A 16,544-nucleotide genomic window follows, 5' to 3' on the forward strand; every position below is an offset into this window, starting at 1 on the left:
ATCCAATTACTTGCTTTGCTCATAGAGATCATGTGCTTGAAAATGATTCGAAAACTGATGTGTCTTTCTGAGGGTGAACTTGCATGTGTTAACACTTCCCTAGTGGTGGATTGCCCTCTTTAAGTACAATATCCAATTTGAAGATGATGAAATCACTCCTAGAGATATACCTAGTGGTGTGAATCTTGAGAGCAGTATAGTTCTTGATAGCTATACTTGTGATAGTAACCCTCTATGGTGTGAGGATTTCCCTCCCAAAGATGGAAATCTCTTCTTGCAAGATGAGAGTACTCTTGTGGGGAAGGAATGTGCTGAGGAGGAAGGTGGTGTATGTTTTTCCGTTACTTCTTTTTTTGGATGTGTTTGACTCTTTGATAGTATGACCAATACTTTTGAGCCTTTTGGTAGTCATACACATGAAAACACCCTAGAGGAGGTTGATTTGCGAGACACCTTTCTCTGTCACTTGTTTACATATGATGATGCTCATGCTGTTGAGTGGAGTATGTTGTTGGAAGGAAAGAGTGCCGACTTGATAAATGGGTGTGCACTTGATACTAGTACATGGCTTGCCTGTCCATTTGACTCCAGTAGTGGGCTACAGCCCTTGTGTTAGAATGTTTGGTCGAAGTGGCAGGCCAATGGTGGTTGACATTGTTAATTCCTTTCCCTATTCAGGAAAGCCCTTCTTGAGGTTTTACCATCCACTTAAAGAGCCTACATTGTGTGTAGGAAAGGATAGCTTCATAGACCCCTTTTATATTTCTTACCCTCAGCATGATTTTGTTGAATGTGCATCTCATGGGGGTAGGAGATATTTGCCAAGATAAGGTGAAGTCTGTACCTTCCTTTACTATCTCTTTGCATATGATGAAATCCCTAGTTGGATTAAATGTGCATTGCATGTGGATCATGGAGTCATTGTGTTCTACATTTGTTGGTATAATCTGGTTCTGTGGACATCCTATTATTTTGATCCCGGTGAATGCATGAAAGTATTTGAACCGGTGGGACTATCATTTTTTGGGTGGTACTACCATGTTGTTGAGAAGAATAACTATTGTCGTTGTTCTCCATTTGTGGGCTTAATAGTCAAGACAATAGAGGATGTTTGGTTGCTCCTTGACTTTGAGTGTCCTCGGTTAAATGTTTTAAGTACTAACCTTTGTACTACCCATCATGATAAGAGGATAAGCTTCTTGCTTATGATCTATATGGTTTTACAAGGTTTGGATTCGAGGACTCACTTTTATCTACTTGCATATGATGATACTCATACTTGTGTGGGTTGCATATCTAATGTTAGTATTTGTTCAAAATTGGGCAAATGAGAGTCTCCTTGACTCGATGCTATACGATCCTTTTCCATTTTACCCCAATGTCGTCCTTAAGTGTACTGAATGTGGTAGTAACACCTTATGTCGTTTGCCTGATTCTTCCGTGGTGTTGTTATTTAATCCAATGTACTTGAATGATGTATGTTTACCAATTTGGGTGGGGAATACTTATGTACTTGAACCTACTCATGAATTGGGAATGATTACTCTATTAAAGTTATCTAGTGCATTGGATGGGATCTTAACTTGGGTCAACACTACTTATGCCTTCGCACTTAGGTAAGAGAGTGTTCTTTTGCTACTTGACATAAGGGAGGCCTTGTGCTTATTTGGATGTGGAACCAATGAGGGCTTACATATGAAGTTGTTTAAGTGTATTTGTTCCTTCGCCCTACCCCTTTGTCAATGTTTCTTACTTAGCCAAGTATCTATTGCTTTGATGGATTACAAACCCTTGGTTGATATTTTTGATGCTTGGTTATATGTTAAATTTGTGCATCCTTGGCATGGTGATGAAATTGTTATTGCTCACGCTAACCCTCATGCCATGAGTATCTTTGTACTGTGTGCTTCCCCTATGGTTTTGCAAGGTATGGATTCGAGGACGAATCTTTTTCAAGAAGGGGAGAATGATGGAATATAGATAGCCCCCAAACCATTCATTCTCGAATTTCAATGTATTGATGGATCATTCTCAAGGATGGAGGTTCGTGGGCTTGGGAAATGCTCTTTAAAGGAGCTCCCAGCTGAGCAACACCCTGTGTGGATGATAGCTTGGAGCGTGGGAGGTCCAACGAGGCAAGGAGGAGCAAAGGAAAGTGCTACTCCATTCGGCGAGGTGCCATCCACTTTGGCGATTCGCCAAACCCCTTAGGCGAGGGTTCCAGGATCACCGACTGATTCAATGAGCTGCAGAGAAAAGCTACCCATTTGACGAGCATGGAGGGCATTCGGCGCATCGCCCTATGAACCCCAGACTGCCGAAAGTTACAGAAAGCCATTCAAGGAGAAGCCAATGAGCAGGGTTTCTCGCCGAACCCATTTGGCGAATCGCCGAGCCATTTGGCGAATCGCCGAGCCATTTGGCGAGCCCGAATTGGCTCGACCATTGGCCCATTTTTGAGTCACTTTTGGTCCCATCTATGTAATAATGCCTAACACTATAAATAGGCCTTTAGGGTTTCTTTTTAGACGAAGACTATTTTGAATATTGATTAATGATAAATTTAACTCCTTGTGTGAGTGTTGAATGCTTGGTAAGCTTTTGTTGAACATTGTTTAGAAACGAGGGTTGCTTGGGATATCATTTCCCTTGAGGTCTTCGTAAGAGTTAGGTGCTTGATTGTGGATTAATCGATTGAGGTATTTAGGTTTAATATACCTTTAGGTTTCTTTTGATTTCTTTTTCTTGTGTCTATCTATATATCCAGATTAGCTACTCGTTAGGATCTAGATTGAAGGTTATTGGATTTAATACATTCTTTAGTTGCCAATTGTTTCTTATCTTGTGTCTCTTCTTCTATCTTTCTTTTGTTTCCGCTGTTATCATCATTTATCTTGTGAGAATCGTATCATTTGGTATCAGAGCTGCGTCTAGCTTCGTTCCTACGAATCTAGTCTAGGGGTTTTCTGACAAAACAAATCTGGTTATTTTCGGTTTTGAGATTTTCCTGAAATGGTTTTCTTAGATCTTAGTCTTGTTTGAGTTTCTAAAGTTAGATTATTGTTCTCTAACCTATTTCGAGTCTAGGGCTGAGATTTCAAAGGGTTTGATTCACTTTTGAAGGAACCACCATGGGAGGTAGAAGAAGCTTTGAAAAAGACAAAGTGGGCTTTGAAATATGAAAGTTTTGGCAAGGAATTGAATGCTAAAAAGTATTGGGGTTTGATCCCTATATCAAGGAGAGCATTCACCTAAAGTTTCGTGATATTCCGAGCTAAAAATCATCAGGGTTTTATTTTGGTTCTACATAGTGTTCTTGAAGTTCTTGAAGAACATTCAAATCTTCAAGAAGGGAATATTTGAAAAAGAAGGAGTTTGATTCCAAAAAGGAAGAAAGAGAGTGTTAAAAGTGTTTGTGAAAAGAGAATTTACCAAAAAAGGGTAATACAGAAGGCCAAGGAAGATGGGAGGACCACCAAGGTTAAATTTTCAGAAAACTTGCAGTTTCAGCTTGACGAATTTGGGAGAATCCCGACTTGGATCGCCAATTCCACTCGGCGCCTCGCCCTTTGGGCAGGTAGGTCGCCAAGTTAGACCTCATTTTGGTGAAGAGACTGGAAATTTCGGCGAGCTAATCCTGGTCGCCGAACCCATTCAGCGCATCACCGAACTTCCACCCACATTGACGGGTTAGGACGTCGGCCTTTCCCCTCTTCGGCCTTCAAAGTTCTCAGTTGAATATTTGCTACTACCACCAAGATCTGCCCCGACGGCCGCTTTGCCCAAGGTTTTGCAGTGACCGCCGCACCCTCCTAACCATCGGGGCCTGGCACTTTCCCCGACTGTCGGGTGTAGGTCGCGCGCTTAAGCGCCACCCATTTTCGGGGCTAGTTGATTCGGCAGGTGAGTGGTTACACACTCTTTAGCGGATTTCGATTTCCATGACCACCGTCCAGCTGTCTTAATCGACCAACACCCTTTGTGGAATCTGAGTTAGCGCGCAATTTGGCACCGTAACCCGGCTTCCGGTTCATCCCGCATCGCCAGTTCTGCTTACCAAAAATGGCCCAATTAGAGCTCTTGTTTCCGTGGCGCGGCTCAACAAAGTAGTCGCGTTGTCCTACCTATTTAAAGTTTAAGAGTAGGTCGAGGGCGTTGCGCCCCCGAGGCTTCTAATCATTGGCTTTACCCGATATAACTCGCACGCGAGCTCCAGCTATTCTGAGGGAAACTTCTGAGGGAACTAACTACTCGACGGTTCGATTAGTCTTCGCCCCTATACCAAAGTCAGACGAACGATTTGCACATCAGTATCGCTGCGGGCCTCCCCCAGAGTTTCCTCTGGCTTCGCCCCGCTCAGGCATAATTCACCATCTTTCGAGTCCCGACAGTATGCTCACACTCGAACCCTTCTCAGAAGATCAAGGTTGGTCGACGGTGCACCCCTCAGGTGGATCCCAACAATTAGCTTCCTTACGCCTTACGGGTTTACTCGCCCGTTGAATCGCACACATGTCAGACTCCTTGGTCCGTGTTCCAAGACGGGTCGAATCGTGACCCCACAGGCCAGCGTCCAGAGTGCGTAGATGCCAAAGCACGCCAGAGGCGTGCGCTGCATACCATAATCAAGGAGACCGCGTTCCAAGGGGGTATCGAGAGCCCGGGCTTTGGTCTCCCTCCCAATCCAAGCTGGTCCACGCCCCGAGTCGATCGGCAGACAAGCTCTTCACCGTTCCACATCCGACCGGGACACATCGCCGTCCCCCATCCGCTTCCCTCCCGACAATTTCAAGCACTCTTTGAGTCTCTTTTCAAAGTCCTTTTCATCTTTCCCTCGCAGTACTTGTTCGCTATCCGTCTCTCGCCCGTATTTAGCCTTGGACGAAATTCACCCCCCGATTTGGGCTGCATTCCCAAACAACTCGAGTTGTAGACAGTGCCTCGTGGTGCGACAGGGTCCAGGCACAATGGGGATCTCACCTTCTCTGGCGCCCCCTTGCAGGGGACATGGGCCCGGTCTGCCGCAGAGGACGCTTGTCCAGACTACAATTTAGACGACGGAGCCGCCCGATTCTAAGTTTAGGTTGTTCCCGGTTGACTCGCCGTTACTAACAGAATCCTTGTAAGTTTCTTTTCCTCCACTTATTGATATGCGGAGTAGTTATGAACCTTGTAGACCATCCCTATGGGGGTGGTGAAGGGAGAGCCCCAATTGGTAGAAAAAAACCCACAACCCCTTGGGGTTATCCTGCACTTGGAAGAATAAGTAGAAAAAGTAATAAATATAGTGATAATTTGATTCTTCGTCGTCGCAATAAATAGGAGAGAAGTGAATTTAATTCTTCATTTTTACAAAAACATTACAAATAAAAAAATAGGAGTAAGCTACTTAGCGGGTAAACCCGCCTGACCTAGGGTCGCGGTTGGAGCGCGTAGGCATAATCAGGGTCTGGGAGTCCGGACGCATGACGGGCTGTAGCCGCTACAACAAGAGAGAGTTGAGTTTCAACCACCACTTTTCGCGACGTCCGTCGACGTGGACTCACATTTAGGACAGCCACGCGCTCGGGGTGCACAGGAGGACAGCTTTCGACCCGCGCTCTACCTTGCAGCGTGCGGGGGGACGATGTGATACGTGACACCTAGGCAGACGTGCCCTCGGCCTAATGGATTCGGGTGCAACTTGCGTTCAAAGACTCAATGGTTCATGGGATTCTGCACCAAGTATTGCATTTCGCTACATTCTTCATCGATGCGAAAGCAGAGATATCTGTTGTCGCGAGTCATTTGTGTTTAAAGAGCAGCACACGTCCCTCCTCACGCTCTGCGAACGGGGAGCGAGGGGAGGGCAGTCAATTTTAGTATTCCTTGGCACTTTTTGCGTCGGGGTTTGTTGTTCGCCAAATGAGCGCACAAGTTCGGGACGAGAGGGGCCACGACGGCCGCGCGTCGCCCCCAAGTATTTAAAATGTGTTCACGGGTCGTTCTGCTTTACAGGTTTCGACAATGATCCTTCTGCAGGTTCACCTACGGAAACCTTGTTACGACTTCTCCTTCCTCTAAATGATAAGGTTCAATGGACTTCTCGCGAAGTTGCGGGCAGCGAACCACCCACGTCGCCTAGATCTGAACATCTCACCGGATCATTCAATCGGTAAGAGCGACAGGCAATGTGTACAAAGGGCAGGGACGTAGTCAACGCGAGCTGATGACTCGCGCTTACAAGGAATTCCTCGTTGAAGACCAACAGTTGCAATGATCTATCCCCATCACGACGAAATTTCAAAAATTACCCGGGCCAGTCGGCCAAGGCTATAGAATACATCAGTGTAGCGCGCGTGCGGCCCAGAACATCTAAGGTCATCAGAGACCTTTTATTTCTTCAAACTTACGCAGCCTAAAAGGCCGTAGTCCCTCTAAGAAGCTGGCTGCGAAGGGATACCTCCGCATAGCTAATTAGTAGGCTGAGGTCTCATTCGTTAAAGGAATTAACAGGACAAATCGCTCCACCAACTAAGAACGGCCGTGTGCCACCGCCCATAGAAGAAAGAAATAGCTCAGTCTATCAATCTTTACTATGTCTGGACCTGATAAGTTTCCCCGTGTTGAGTCAAATTAAACCCCAGGCTCCACTCCTGGTGGTGCCCTTCCGTCAATTCCTTTAAGTTTGAGCCTTGTAACCATACTACCCCCGAAACCCAAAAACTTTGATTTCTCATAAGGTGTCGGCGGAGTCCTAAAAGCAACATCCGACGATCCCTGGTCGTCATCGTTATGGTTGAGACTAGGATGGTATCTGATCGTGTTCGAGCCCCCAACTTTCGTTCTTGATTAATGAAAACATCCTTGGCAAATGCTTTCGCAGTTCTTCGTCTTTCATAAATCCAAGAATTTCACCTTTGACTATGAAATACGAATGCCCCTGACTGTACCTGTTAATCATTACTCTGATCCAGAAGGCCAACGTAATAGGACCGAAATCCTATAATGTTATCCCATGCTAATGTATACAGAGCGTAGGCTTGCTTTGAGCACTCTAATTTCTTCAAAGTAACAGCGCCGGAGGCACGACCCGGCCAATTAAGGCCAGGAGCGCATCTCCGACAGAAGGGACGAGACGACCGGTGCAAACTTAGGGCGGACCGTCCGGCCCATCCCAAAGTACAACTACGAGCTTTTTAACTGCAACAACTTAAATAAATGCTATTGGAGCTGGAATTACCGCGACTGCTAGCACCAGACTTTCCCTCCAATGGATCCTCGTTAAGGAATTTAGATTGTACTCATTCCAATTACCAGACTCATAGAGCCCGGTATTGTTATTTATTTATTGTCACTAACTCCACGTGTCAGGATTGGGTAATTTGCGCGCCTGCTGCCTTTCTTAGATATGGTAGCCGTTTCTCAAGCTCCCTCTCCGGAATCGAACTCTAATTCTCCGTCACCCGTCACCACCATGGTAGGCCACTATCCTACCATCGAAAGTTGATAGGGCAGAAATTTGAATGATGCGTCGCCGGCACGATGGCCGTGCGAAGGAGGTTTGGCAAGTCTCCAATTTGGAACTCAGCTCGCCGAATGGAGCACATCTTCAATTGCTTCTCCTTGCTTAGTAGGCCTCCCACGCTCCAAGCTATCAACCAAGCATGGTGTTGCCCAACTGGGATGATAACATGGGCAGCATGGATGACACTAACATGAGTGGCATATACCCCTCAAGACCATTCACACGGAGTCAAACAAAGGATCTCCAAGGCCTACAAGCAATGTTTATGAAAAAGGAAGCATTAGAGGAGCTTGAAGGTCACCAAAGAAGGACATACAATGTTTGTAAGGTACATCAAAATGAGAAGGAAGAAGGAAAGAGGCCATGTGTGCAAATGACCATTTCATGAATTGAAGAATTCACAAAAGAAGGCAACCAAACAAGGCCCTTATCTCATTAAGGGTAAAATTGCCAAAAAGTGTCTTGTTTATTTTTTTAGTATAAATAGTAGTCTCTTTTATTTTGGGAAGACTTAGACTATATTGAATATTGACTCTCAAATTATAGTATCTTCTTAGTGAGTAATTAGGGTGAACTCTTGGGATTGCTTGTTAACTTCTTGTGTTTGATTAATGAAAGTGTTACCCCTTTGTGATTCTTGGTTTCATTTGATTATTCTTCCTTGGGTTGAATTTAGGTTGTTGAAGTCAATTGGGAGGTGAGGGTTTTAGTCCCTTGTTGCCCATAATTTCAATAACTTGAGTATTAATCCACATATCCTTTCTTTCTTTATTCATTTCCTTTGTTGATCGTTATCATTTGGTATCAGAGCCTAGGTTTAGATTTGTAATAGATTTGTTCTTACAAATCTACTCTTGGTTTTTTAAATAAAAATATCCAAAAAAATTCGTTAGAAAAAAAACAAAATCTGATTTTTTTTTAGTTTTGATTTGTTGTTTTTGACAATAGATCCTTGTTCCGTAGTGGTTTTTGAGTCTAGGTTACAAATTTTGTTCAATTTAGAGTTGTAGAAGTGAAGTTACCATTGAAGGGTTTCAAGCTTTTCAAACTTTTCAAATTTTGAAAGTGGGTCTTTTGATTGAGGAGAAATTGGAGGTTAATAATTAGTGGGCTTTGTTCTCTTAGTTGAAGGGAAGAAAATCCTAAATTTTGAGTCAATTTCGAGTTGATTTGAGTGTATTGGGTTTAGTGTGTGTTCTTGGTGTTCTATGTGTTCTTGATGTCTTCAAGTTGTTCTTGAAGAAGAAGAAAGAAGAAAGTATATTTGATCCAAATTTTCAAGTCAAAGTTGGTCAAAAGTGTTTTTTTGGAGTCCATAAGTGGAATTTTGAAAAAAAATAAAAAATTCCACGTGGACTGACACGTCAGCAGCCAGCACAGCAGGCAACCTTCCAGCGACGCCCAGTCGCACCTGACGCGCGTGTGCGTCAGTTTCAGAGGCCAAAACCTGCAGGTCTTTCTAAAGATCCCAAAAATATTTTAAGTATGGATGTTTTTTGGACCTAGAAATTTTTCTAAGTGTCCAAACTTCGTGATTCTTTTTCTACTATTTTTCCCTTCAATTCCTCAACTATTTAACAATTAATTAATATTTTTTATTACTTTTTACCTAGTTTTAATCATCAAATCATCCAATCAAAGTCTTACAAGTGATGGATTTTTTGAGGCATAATTTTTTCTAAGTGTCCAAATTCACTTCTTCTTCTTCTAAGCTCATTTTTCTTATAATTTTCAACTATTTCACAACTAATTAACATCTTTGATTACTTGTTCACTGGTTTTAATCATTAAATCATTTCTTTGATCCTTCAAATTAAGTAACAAGAAGTAATTCTTCTACTTTTGTTACTTGGTTTAGTTTGAATCCGAATCTTTTGGTGCTTCTTTATTCTACTTTTCTCATCTTAATTCGTTGATAAACTTCTTGATTCAAGTCCATTAGTTTTTTTTGGGTCGTCCTTCTTTCAAGAGTCACAAGAATCCACTCCATCACAAAGGATAGGTGATCTTGAGTTGATTGAACGGAGCTAGTTCACTATCAATTTAGAGATGACGCCATAGAAGGTGAGTTGAGAGTTAAATACGAGTGACGTGAGGCTTTTCTACTAACCTCGTTTGTTGAGTTTTGTAGGTATCATGTCTAATACAAGTCCAATTGGGGAGGGTTCGAAGAACATCATGGAGGTTCTCGCCAACATCTCTAAGCAAGTAGCAGATATGAATGGAAAACTGGGAGGTATGGAGGAAAGGTTAGTACATATGGGAATAGAGGAGATATGATGGGATATAGAGGGGATAGGATGGGATATAGAGGCTATAGGATTGGAAATAGAGGAAATAGGTTTAGGGAGAGGAATGATCATCAAGATAGGGGCTTGAACACTATCAAGGTCACACTTCCAAGGTTCAAAGGAAGTAGTGACCCCGATGAGTTCTTGGAATGGAAAATTCAAAGTGAGCGAATTTTTCTCACAAATAATATCTCAGAAACTTTGAAGGCGAAGTATGCTCTCACGCAATTTGAGGGGTACGCATCAACTTGGTGGGAGTCCAAGAGGAGGGAAAGGGAGAGCCATCATGACTACGAGTTACCTACTTGGCAAGAGTTGATTGCACTTATGGAGTTGAGATACTTGACTCCAAACTACTACCAAGAGGTGCTCAAGAAGGTGTACATGTTGAGGCAAGGTACCAAAAGTGTGGAAGAATATTATGATGAGTTTGAGAACTTGCGGATGAAGTCTAAAATTGAAGAGAATATGGAGTGTACGGTAATACGATTCGTGGCAAACTTGAGGTATGATATCTTGAAGCCCTTGAAGCTTAAGCACTATGAAACTCTTGAAGCGGCTTTCCATGATGCCTCAAAGGTAGAAGCTGATTTGAAAGAAGAAAAATCATACAAGGCCAAAAGTTCTTTAACTTCCACATGGAGCAAATGTAGAGATAATTGGAAGACGACATCCTCTAGGGAGCAACCTAAATGTGGAGGTCAAGCTGCCCAAGTCAAGCTTGATTACAAATCCAAGGCAAGTGAGCAACCACAAAGAGGTAACTATGTTAAACTTAACTTTCCTCGACCTTCTACAATTCAATGCTTTAGATGTCAAGGGAGGGGACATGTTGCTAGTGAGTGTCCAAATAGGAGAACAATTGTTGCTCTTCGTGATGGATATAAGACTGAAGATGAAGATGAGGGTGAAGAAAAAAATGAGGGAGAGGGAAACAAGGGTAAAGGAGAGGAAGGTGCTTCAGGGGATGAAGAAGAAAGGTTGGATGAGAGGGTGAATTTTGCTTGCTTCATGGAGAAGGGAAAGTCTTTGCTTGATGATGATGAAGACTTGAACATGAATGTCAATCTTTCATGTGTTGTGAGAAGAATTATGGGAGCCCTTGCAAAAGAAGAACTTGACCAACGGGAGAATCTATTTCATGCTAGGTGTAAAATCCAAGATAAAGTGTGTTCCTTAATCATTGATAGCGGAAGTTGCACCAATGTGGTGAGTAGTTCCTTGGTGAAGCGTATGAAAATACAAACCAGCAAGCATCCCAATCCTTATAAGCTACAATGGCTCAATGAGAGTGGAGAGATGAAGGTCCTCAAACAAGCAAGTATTTTGTTTAGTGTGGGAAAGTACAATGAAGAATTGGTTTGTGATGTGGTTCCCATGTTGGCATGTCACCAACTGTTGGGGAGACCTTGGCAATTTTATAGAGATGTTGTGAACCAAGGGAGATCCAACAAATACACTTTTGTAATTGAAGGTAAAAAGTATGTCCTTGCACCTCTCACTCCATATCAAGTGAGTGAGGACTATCGGGCTATGAAGGAACTTCGGGAGAGAATAAAAGACGAGGCGGTAAAAGGTGAAGGTGAAAGTTCCACCATCGTTCCAAAGGAGGGAGTGCCTTGGTTAAAAATAATAAGAACATGTGCATGATAGCAAATCCAAGAAAGTGTTTAAAGGGTGTGGATGAGGAATGCTTTCTAGTGTGCCTTGTCAACACCAACCTTTTGTTACATTCTAACCAAGTTACTAGAACTTTGCCTAGTATTATTTCTTCACTTTTTCAGGGCTATGATGAGCTATTTCCAGATGAGATGCCCGCAGGATTACCACCCTTGAGGGGAATCGAGCACCAAATAGATTTTATACCGTATTCACAAATCCCCAATCGTCCAGCATATAGGAGTAACCCGGCAGAAACCAAAGAGCTATCAAGGCAAGTGGAAGAGCTTCTTGAGGAGGGGTTGATCAAAGAAAGCCTAAGTCCTTGTGCCATACCGATAATTCTTGTTCCCAAAAAGGATGGCACTTGGAGAATGTGTATTGATTGTAGAGCCGTAAATAAGATCACGGTGAAGTATCGACATCCCAATCCTCGACTTGATGATATTCTTGATGAGCTATGTGGTTCTATTATTTTCTCCAAGATTGACCTTCGAAGTGGGTATCATCAAATTCGTGTGAAACCGGGTGATGAGTGGAAGACGACATTCAAGACAAAGTTTGGGCTGTATGAATGGCTTGTGATGCCATTTGGATTGACGAATGCCCCAAGCACTTTCATGAGATTGATGAACCATGTTCTCAAACCTTTCATCAACAAGTTTGTTGTGGTGTATTTTGATGACATACTTGTGTATAGTAAGACAATGGAGGAACATGTATCCCATTTGAACCAAGTGTTTGATGTCCTACTACGAGAGCGTCTCTTTGCTAATTTCAAGAAATGTTCATTTTGTGTTGATAAAGTTGTGTTTTTGGGTTTTGTGGTTAGTGCAAATGGGATTGATGTTGATGAGCAGAAGGTGGAGTCCATCAAGACTTGGCCGACCCCAAGCAGTGAAACTAAGGTACGAAGTTTTCATGGGTTAGCAAGTTGTTATTGGTGATTTGTGAAGGGCTTTAGTTCAATTGCTGCTCCTTTGACCGAACTGATCAAGAAAGATGTACCTTTCGTATGGGGGTGAGGAGCAGGAGAAGTCTTTTCAAGCCTTGAAATTGATGTTTAGTTCTGCACCCTTGCTCCAACTACCCAACTTTGACAAGGCCTTTGAAATTGAATGTGATGCTTCAGGTGTTGGTATAGGTGGTGTGTTGATGCAAGAAGGAAAACCATTAGCTTTCTTTAGTGAAAAGTTAAAGGGAGCTACACTCAAGTACTCAACTTATGACAAGGAATTGTATGCACTTGTGCGAGTGTTGGCTCATTGGCAACACTACTTGTGGCACAAAGAGTTCGTGATAAGGACCGATCATGAGTCCTTGAAGCATCTCAAGGGGCAATCCAAGTTGAACCAGCGACATGCTAAGTGGGTTGAATTCATTGAAACCTTTCCATATGTGATCAACTACAAGCAAGGCAAGGAGAATGTGGTAGCGGATGCTCTATCACGAAGTTTTGTATTGGTCAATACCTTGGTTTCTAGAATGATGGGGTTGGAAAGCTTAAAGGGATTTTATTCTATGGATTCTGACTTCAAAGATACCTTTGATAATCCTAGTCAAGGGAAGCGAGTTGATAGGTACCAATTGGTTGATCGTTTCTTGTTCAAAGATGGCCGAGCATGTGTGCCCATGAGCTCATGGAGAGAGTTATTTCTCAAGGAGGCTCATAGTGGTGGTTTGATGGGACACTTTGGGGTACCAAAAACACTTGATATTCTTAAGGAGCAGTTATTTTGGCCCAAGATGAAGCATGATGTGGAGAGGATTTGTGGACAATGTCTATAATGCAAGCAAGCCAAATCCACGACTAGGCCCCAAGGTAAGTATACTCCTCTTCCTACTCCAAATGGTCCGTGGATGGATATTTCTATGGACTTTGTGTTGGGACTTCCTAGGACTAAAAAAGGACATGATAGTATATTTGTGGTAGTGGATAGATTTTCTAAAATGGCTCGTTTATTCCATGCCATAAATGTGATGATGCATCCCATGTAGCATCTTTGTTTATTATCAATGTGCTTAAATTGCATGGAGTCCCTCAAACCATTATTAGTGATAGGGACTCCAAGTTTCTTAGTCATTTTTGGAAGAGTCTATGGGGTACACTTGGTACCAAACTTATGTTCTCCACTTCTTGCCATCCTCAAACGGATGGACAAACCAAAGTAGTCAACCGGACTCGTGGAAGCATGTTTCGATGCATGATTAGAGGAACCCCAACTACTTAGGAAGACCGTTTACCCTTGATTGAATTGGCATATAATCAGTCTTTCCACTTCTCTATTGGAATGTCTCCATTCGAGGCATGTTATGGTTTTAAACCTTTGTTTCCATTAACCATGATTCCTTTGTCTAGCGATGTTGTTGTGAGCCTAGATGCCAAGAAAATGGCAAAGAAGATGACGAACATTCATGCCAAGGTCAAAGAGGCCATTGAAAAGAACAATTCAAAGGTGGCCATTCGAAAGAATCGAGGGAGAAAGGAAGTGATCTTCAATCCAGATGATTGGGTGTGGGTGCATTTTCGAAAGGAGAGGTTTCCACAAGTACGAAAAGGGAAGCTAAGCCCAAGAGGGGATGGACCCTTCAAAGTACTCAAGATAATCAATGACAGTGCTTACATGATTGACCTACCAAGTGAGTATAATGTTCATAATGTTTTCAATGTTAGTGATTTATCTCATTGTGTTGTAGGTGATCCTTTGGATTCGAGGACGAATCATTTTCAAGAAGGGGAGGATGATAACATGGGCAGCATGGATGACACTAACATGAGTGGCATATACCCCTCAAGACCATTCACACGGAGTCAAGCAAAGGATATCCAACGCCTACAAGCAATGTTCATGAAAAGGGAAGCATTAGAGGAGCTTGAAGGTCACCAAAGAAGGACATACAATGTTTGTAAGGTACATCAAAATGAGAAGGAAGAAGGAAAGAGGCCATGTGTGCAAATAACCATTTCATGAATTCAAAAATTCACAAAAGAAGGCAACCAAACAAGGCCCTTATCTCATTAAGGGTAAAATTGTCAAAAAAGTGTCTTGTTTATTTTTTTTAGTATAAATAGTAGTCTCTTTTATTTTGGGAAGACTTAGACTATATTGAATATTGACTCTCAAATTATAGTATCTTCTTAGTGAGTAATTAGTGAGTAATTAGGGTGAACTCTTGGGATTGCTTGTTAACTTCTTGTGTTTGATTAATCAAAGTGTTAACCCTTTGTGATTCTTGGTTTCATTTGATTATTCTTTCTTGGGTTGAATTTAGGTTGTTGAAGTCAATTGGGAGGTGAGGGTTTTAGTCCCTTGTTGCCCATAATTTCAATAACTTGAGTATTAATCCACATATCCTTTCTTTCTTTATTCATTTCCTTTGTTGATCGTTATCACTCTGTCACCCGTGACAACCATGGTAGGCCACTATCCTACCATCGAAAGTTGATAGGGCAGATATTTGAATGATGCGTCGCCGGCACGATGGCCGTGCGATCCATCGAGTTATCATGAATCATCGCAGCAACGGGCAAAGACCGCATCGACCTTTTATCTAATAAATGCATCCATTCCAGAAGTCGGGGTTTGTTGCACGTATTAGGTCTAGAATTACTACGGTTATCCGAGTAGTAGATACCATCAAACAAACTATAACTGATTTAATGAGCCATTCGCAGTTTCACAGTCTGAATTTGTTCATACTTACACATGCATGGCTTAATCTTTGAGACAAACATATGACTACTAGTAGGATCAACCAGGTAGCATTCCTCAACGACGCTGCGCGCCACATGAGCCCGGCACGCCCGTTCGGCTACGAAAGGGTTCAAGGCGAGTGCGGCCGTCATTCGCAAGGAGCATTTATTTTAGGCAGATAGGAGCCGGTGAAGGCCCCGTGCCCACAGCGTCTACCGAATCAGAGAATTCCAACCGCCCCTCGCGGACCACGGCATCGCACGATGAAGCGAGGAAGGCGTGGGATGCAAGAGCGGCTTTTGGGTTCACCCCGCACATTGAATGCGAGGGGAGAAAGGCGACCGATTGCACATGAGTAATACCTAGGCATTAGGTATGCATCATAGGATACCGACGTCCGACAAGCCTAGATTGTGCTTGATTCGCGACCGAGATGGCATGCGGGTTAGGACGTCGCTGCTCGAAGCAGGGATCCAACCTAACCACACAAGCCGAATACCACTCATGCGTCTTACGTGATTAGCTTTGTCGATGCACGCCCAACATCCACCTAGACCCCCGACATGAGATGTCGTGTGCCGACGCCAATGCCTTCCTTGCAAGGCTAATGATATCCCCGCCGTTGCGCGCCACCCAAGGGGGTTTAGAATTAATCATTGTAAAGTTGTTGGAGGCAGACTAAATTTCTTGCACAAGAACCGCCCACGTCCGGTCCATCGATAGCGTCTGGCCGTACTTGGCCTTACGTGCCCCGTGCGCGCTGCACCTCCAACGACGTAGCACGGACAGGCCATGCATTCCGTCAAACCTGCCACTTGCCAGAAAGCAATCACTGTCGTTCCACACCAAACGCGTATAGGCCGGTCGAGATAAATGCCCTCAGCTGCACAAGGTCTCCCCACGAGCGGTCGTCGGCATGTTTTTATAGGTACCCGATGACGTAAGACTAACAAGCCATGCATGCCATCAAATGCCCACGCAACACGCCCTTTATGGCCACCAAACTCCCATGACGTCCGCCTGCCGTCGCCTCAGTTTACCTCCAACACTTCTACCCCCCTCATATATGCTTTAAAAAAACCCATGTGACAGGAGTAGGCATGGTTTTTCCAGAGAATTATAACGAACATGTACAACCCAATATGCATGTTCTAAGGTACAAACACACATTAGCTTCCACAAATGATTTTTATATATAAAAAAAATGGTTTTCAACAATTTATTTTATTTTTATATTTTTGGAAATTTCCGAAAAATTAGTAATAAATTAATAACATATAGGAAAAATATCAAAAAAATATAAAATTAACACCAAAAATTCACAAATAAATATAGTAACCTTAGATCTAAAAATTTAGTAAATTTTAATTTATAAAATGTTACGTAAAAAAT

At 42.9% G+C, this 16,544-nt stretch overlaps 1 pseudogene; it reads left to right on the top strand.

Annotated features, from left to right (window-relative positions):
• The first annotated feature begins 9,786 nt into the window (after positions 1 to 9,786).
• LOC102593668 (uncharacterized) overlaps positions 9,787 to 16,544 on the top strand; it is a 10,267-nt pseudogene continuing 3,509 nt past the window's right edge.

This window comes from Solanum tuberosum, unplaced genomic scaffold (genome assembly GCF_000226075.1).
Source record: "Solanum tuberosum cultivar DM 1-3 516 R44 unplaced genomic scaffold, SolTub_3.0 scf00701, whole genome shotgun sequence".
Classification (NCBI taxonomy): domain Eukaryota; kingdom Viridiplantae; phylum Streptophyta; class Magnoliopsida; order Solanales; family Solanaceae; genus Solanum; species Solanum tuberosum.